Below are 7,042 nucleotides of genomic sequence, written 5' to 3'. Positions count from 1 at the left end.
GTGATGTTGTCTAATATTATTATAATTAACATTAAAATAATAAACTTGCCTAAACTGTTTTAGTTCAGTATTTTATATTAATTATAAAATGTATTTTCCTAAATGTTGTAAAAGTTGTTGTACAAAAGCGAATTTGTAAGAAGTAAACCAGCTGACATCCTCCATCCAGCTGCAGTCCAACCCGCATTGGGCCAGCGTCGCGGACTATGGCCTAAACCCTCGTCTGAAAAGAGACCCGTGCCCAGCAGTGGGACGTATAAAAGGGTTTATGATGAAACAAGCTAAAAGTTTAATTGAGTCTTTTTGTAACATTTGTTGTTACAAGTTGTCGTGTTATATTTTATAAAGCAATTACCTATCTTAATAACCAAAAAATAACATTAAAAAAAATGACATTTAAAATTTTATATTCACTCAATTCAAGTCGCGATTGGTTATTACAGCTGCTTTTAAACATAATTATACAGACGTATTTAAAGACTGATGCTAAATAAAAATTCTACAAAATGAATTCTGGTCATTTAAAACTTCTAAAATATCTCAAAGAAATGCATAGCCTATACATTTATATAGCGAACGGCTAAGGAGTGGAGTTCCCTGCCGGCAGATGTATTCCCTGAACGCTATAAGCTAGCTAGACGCCAGACGTGGTGAGCTCATCGCCTGTCCATAACCATGCATTGCCACTCAGAACTTTAAACCGCGAAGATCTGAGAGACACTGCCACTGCGCCTTTCGCCCTGCGACATAAGTTGACAAGTCCCATTTGCCTACAATTTCACCAACACCCTGATCCTTCAGAACCGGAACGCAGTAATGCTCAATTACTGCTTGGCGGCAGAAATAGGTAACGTGGCACTACTTCCCTGGACGAACTCTTTCCTACACATACTTCTTAGGCTCTTTTAGGCTTAGAGCTCTACTGCGCGCAATTGTAGAGCAGTACCCAAGCAGCACGCCCATATCTAAATATATACTATAAGATATCTATTAGAATTTAATTCGATTGAATATTTTAAGAGTTCAAATTCCCTCAAGATATCTCGAAGAAGGTTTCTAGACAATTTAAAGTAAAAGTAGGCACAACTTTATTAGTAGATCACAAGAGTGCTTTGAGAAAGTATCTGTAGGTAGTGTTAAGAGTGATTCTCATCTTTTTTCTGCAGTAACCCTTCTAGAATGCTACAAGACCATTTGTAGAATGTAGACAGTTTTTATTTAGTCTTGTAGATAGTTTTTAGATAATTTATAGTCTATGATAGTTTTCTTAGTAATGCTATTTTAAAACCAAAATACTAAAGCGTTACAAACATAGGACGCAATTCTCTTAAGGTTATACGAAAAGTGAGTTTATGCAATAAAAAACTTTTCAAAACAGTAGGTCAAAAAAACAATTGGAAAAAATCCAATTTGTCGCAAAAAAAACGTTATTCTGTATAATTCTGTAATAATTTAGTTAAAGTAAAGTTAATTCTGTATAATAGGGAATATGCTATAATATGACTAGAAAGGTGGATAAATTTCCTATCATTTAAATATAAGGAATATTTTAACGACATACCTACTTATTACATTTTATGATTGTGAGATTACAGATTAATGTTGAATCTAATTAATATTATAATTAATATAACTGCCTCTGTGGCCAAACGGTTACCATGTCGGACTGCCATGCAGAGGTCCCAGGTTCAATTCCCGTGTCGGGAGAAATATTTGTATGGCCTACATTTATTTCTCTCGTGAGTTTGGATGTAAGTTGTCTACGTGTGTGTCGATGGCACCCGCGACCCAGGGTTTCCCTAGGGCTATGTTGAGTGTGTACGTTATTATTTTATAGTGATTTTTGGGGATTGGCATTGGCAACGCTGATTGTATCGAATGATGTGACTTAATATCCAAGGTTTACCATCTCCACCAGATCTTTAAATATTCTTTACTTTATCCATTTTGCATGAACTCTTACTACGTCCAATATATTTATATATTGTATAATAAAGTATTTTTTTAAAATAAAATCTACTGAAGACGCGCTATAACGTGTTTGTCAATAAGTACAAACTCTACAGAATGTCTATAAATTAAATATATCTAGAATAAACTTAAGAACACTAGTTTTTATAGTATTAATAGGCTTTACTGGATGTGTATAGAACAATTTTACTAAAAATAATCAGTTGTTCTACAGATGAACTTAAAATAAGGACTATAAGAGTAAATCTTAAAAGAGATTACACTTAATTAAGATGTTTGGTATTAAGAAGGTGTTAAAATTTTGACTTGAGTGAAATAAGTCTATAAGAACAACTTCTTTTTTCTTAAACCATTTATAGAGAACTATTATCTAAATCTATACCATGTTAAGACTGTTTATAGGTAGAACAGTTTTAAGGCTTATAAAGTATGCTCCTTGGGTAGAGCTCCTTGTGAAAGAGTTCGTCCAGGGTAGTACTACCACCTTACCTATTTCTGCCGCCAAGCAGTAATGTTAGCATTACTATGTTCCAGTTTTGAAGGGTAAGGCTGCTGGTGAAACTTTGTCAACTTATATCTCAGTGTGACGGGCGCAGTGGTAGTGCCTCTCAGATCTTTGCAATTTAAATCTCTGAGTGGCACTGTAACTGTTATAGACAGGCGTGTAGCTTACCATCAGGCGCACGACTTGTTGGTCCCGTTACTTGATGTTACAAAAAAAAGAGTGGACCGGGATAGCCTCCGTCGAACAGCTGTTCCGATTGGCTGCTGATAGAGACAAATGCAGGAAGCTGATGGCCAACCTTCCGGATTGAAGAGGCACTCTAAGAAGAAGAAGTGGTTAAAGAAATGTTATTCTTGTTGTATTAAATTTTATTAAAACTGTCAGTGTCGCTATCTACCGAGCCGAGAGATAGGGTTTTCCGGAGAGACTACGGGCTCGACGGCAAGACCAGGGTATAGCAAGCATCCGGGCCAAGCTCTCCGCCAGTGATATGCCTTTGTAGGCATCTCTGGTGGACCCGGACTTGAGTATGGACTCGCTGGGGTTTGTGGTTAGCTACAGAGATGGACATATTTGTCTGCCCCGGTTGGGTGCCTCGTGAGCCGCTGGTGCGTCTTAGTAGCGGTCTAGTTGAGGGCCTGAAGCGAGAACACGCACGGGGCAAGTGAGTTGCCCTTTAAGTGGGAGCTATGTCCGGACATGGTCGCAGGATACTGCGACTGGCATCTCCGGCACTAGCCTTGAGAGCTAGTAAAGGATAAGCTAGATATCCTCCGGTCCCTCCAGCTGCTTGGGTTATTGGGAATTGTAGAGACGTCGTTTTTCGGCGTCGGGAAGTGAACGTGCCTTACAGCTCTGCCACCAATGAGGAGATTTGGTAGTGAACTGAGACTCGACGGCTTAGTGGTGGCAACCGCTAGTTGTACAATGCACAACGGGAAGTGAACGTGCCTACAGCTCCGGTACCTATCTGGAAAATAAGGAGGGTACTGTACGTGCACCCGGGGCGGCACACCCGAGGCACTAGACTCTCGAAGAACCACGTAAAGTTAAGTGACAGAGGTCTGTGACAACCCTGTACACTGGTTGATCTGGAGTCAGAACCTAAACTTATAAGGTTCCTGTGTGCGTGTTAGAAAAATCATATTTATGTCTACTAATTCTAGAGTCTATTATAAAGATGTTAAACTTCTATGAAATTGAAAAGCATAATTTTAGTAAACCAAATTTATTTCCATTAGAGTAACATAACATAGTAAAAATTGTTCGCAAACTAATTTTAAAAACAAAATGAAAAGCAGTACTTTCAAAAACATGACTCAGTTTTAATTTATAGCGTTGGTACAAAACAATATTGTTTGTAATTTAGTTGTAGTAAAAAAATAATTTGAGGAACAGGATAAACAAAGTAAAAGTAATAGCACTTCTAAAAGGATGGATTTAACGTACTAGTTAATACAGAATTATGACTGTGCTAGAAAAGGGAAATTAATTAAAATGGACAAGTTAAAACAACAACTACTTATAAAGGATTGCAAGACTAATCACACATTTAGGTACATTAACTATGCCGAAGCGTAGTAGCAATAATTTACCAAAGCAAAGAGACCTTACTTATATTTACACAACACAATTAGACAGTAGCAATAGAACAAGTTACAAAGCAGGTAGGTACTTAACTTTAGCTGGTTCTCGGTTCGGCACTTTTTCTGTCTCCTCCAGCTTTACAATCCTTTTTATACCCTTCAAAACCTCCTTTGATATTCATTCATACATACATATTATTTTGACCAATCACAAAATAATTATCGTTTACATTTGTACAGTGCTGAAGAGAATGAAAGCTTTTACCTAACAAGTTCTTGAAACATATTTATATTATAGATATAGAACTATAACAGTAATAGGAACCTCATAGTTGTCTTAATTAACCAAATATCATTAATTTTATACACCACAATATCGTCCAATCACAGAGCAGTATTTTTTTACTCCCTTGGTTGAGCATAAATAGTAAATGTTATGCATTACAAAGGTATAAAGTAACAAAGGCAATACATATTTAATTACTGCAATAATTATAAAAATCTCGTAATTATCTTAATTTAGCAAATATCATCAATTTTATATACCATAATATTGTCCAATCACAGAGCAGCATTGTTCAGTACACTTGGTTGAACGTTTAATAAATATTATACAGTACTAAGATGTAAAGCAAAAACTTCAAGAACATTTGAATGAGTGTAGCAACTATTTATCCACATCGTAGTTATCTTAATTCACAAAATATCATTAATCTTACAAACCATAATATAACAGTCCAAAATGGAAGTTGATCGAAAAGGCAACCTTTCAAAATGGTGAAACTATAACAGATAAATTGTGATGTATTTCAGATAGTCATTATTAATTCAAACGAGAATTATGAAACCATTAAAATGACTGAATATTATGTATTTTAGGAAAGTAACCTTATTTCACAAGTTTCGTTTAAAATAAGGGACTTACAGAGGTACCTATATTTTTTTTTACGAGAAACCTGGTGGCCATACTTATAAATTTTACATGGAATTTGTAGATGGCGTTAGTTAACGCCCACTTATATTGCTATAAAATATAAATACTATCACGCGCGCAGGTCATAGTGCCCTTCCCGCATAACCAAGAGGTTGATAGGGAGGGGCACTATGAACAAAACATGTGTAGAATGATATCGGACTGTCAGTTTTCGCATATTTTATATCTTGTGTAAGCGACATTAGGTGCACGTTTTTTTAATGAATCAGAAAATCTCATCAAAGTCGTTGCCTCAAACTAGGTAAATATAGAAGTACATAATTACATTTCCATCGCTGCACTAGGTTCCTTCGCGTTTGGATACCACTTTCCACTTAACATCAGGTGGAGTGGAGTCATTTGCCTGTCAGGTATAAAAAAAAAAAAAAAACCATAAGTACCAAACTACCTAAATTTGCTCCAGGATACATACAAACCAGAACCAATTCTAGAAAGTTCATTAAGCAACTACCGGGAGTCAAAGAGGACCTCCTCATTAAACGCCCAAATTGCTAACTTGCTTCTTTCAACTCTACACATCAAGTGGGGTATGTGAAATAAGTATTTCATGTACCCCCACTTCTGTTTCACGTGAAATAAGTATTTCATGTATCCCATTTGTAACCCTAATTGTAACTAGGTACTTGCGGTAGTCGTGTCATACTTATGACATGATAGATAATTAGCCTTTTGAGATAATTTACTTAATACTTATGAACAAGCGAACAAACGTTCTCAGTTAAAAATACTCCAGACTCGGTATTTCGTAATAAACCATGATCTTAACTTTAAGTGTACAAAAACTATAACAAGTCTTGACTGAGAATTCACATCTGCAAAGGCTTATTGAAAAGTTTGACGTTACCCTGACAATCTCCAGTTACTCGAAAAATAAAAGAAAATCAAATAGAAGCGCTTTTTCTTCGACGGTGTAGTGCAGTTTGCACTTTGACAAGTCTTTCGTTTTTCTTTTTACATCTGTCTTTTGTTTGGAAAATGTACAATAGCCAAGAAAAGTGATTGTCCCTATATTACTTTTAATAGATGATTTTTTAAACATTCCCGATCACTTCACAACTATAAACATATTTTATTATTACTTACATTACGTTACGTTACGTTACGCTACGTTACGTTACGTTACGTTACGTTATGTTACATTACATTACACCACATGCTTGATACACGTATAATTTTACAGTTATATGCTTATATGGGCAGTGTTTTGTAGAAAAAGCGTAAGCAACATTTCGATTTTTTTTTTCCAGGGGAGCATGTTTAATATAATTTAAAATTGTTATGTCCCGTTTTCAATTCAATTTTAAAACTTAATTAAACCAAAATTGAATTTCAAAACAGAACGTAAATATTTTCGTTAAAACCTAAAACATGCTAACTTGAAAATTTTTTCGAAATGTCGCTTACACCCTTACTACATTACACTGACCGTGTATGTATTTGCGTGTGATACACTTTGGTGACATGACTTACTGGGATGCTACCGCACACCGAATGGTACTGGTATAGTACAGAAAACTGCGCTGTTTGTTTTTTCACGGTCTACAGTATTTATGCTAAGTCAGAGCCATTTCAGAACAAATTATTGCAAATAGAACTTATCAGTATACATTTTTCCCTACAAATATGTGTTTGTATCAATGTGTACTAATTTATGTGTTTTTGTGTTATATCCCGTGAAGTGTTTGTAAATTTTTGTTTCTGCTTGTAGTTGTATGTAATAAACATGTTATTTATCTAACAATGTAAGGTCTCAGCAAATAAGATACAGTCAAAAGAGTAGATGAAGCACTTTGGAGTTAAATATTCAATTAAAATCTTTTTTCATGATACCAAGTGACCGGGCGAACAAATCATGCGCCTGGTGGTATCCATAGCAGTTGCAGTGACACTCAGAGCTTTAAATTGCAAAAATCTGAGAGGCCCTGCCACTACGCCCGTCTCCTTAAGATGTAATCGCACCTCAGGTGAACAGTGACTCGTAAAAAT

Source organism: Hyposmocoma kahamanoa, unplaced genomic scaffold, assembly GCF_003589595.1.
Source record: "Hyposmocoma kahamanoa isolate Upper Pololo Valley unplaced genomic scaffold, ASM358959v1 62, whole genome shotgun sequence".
NCBI lineage: Eukaryota > Metazoa > Arthropoda > Insecta > Lepidoptera > Cosmopterigidae > Hyposmocoma > Hyposmocoma kahamanoa.
Note: the sequence above shows the minus strand (reverse complement) of the source record.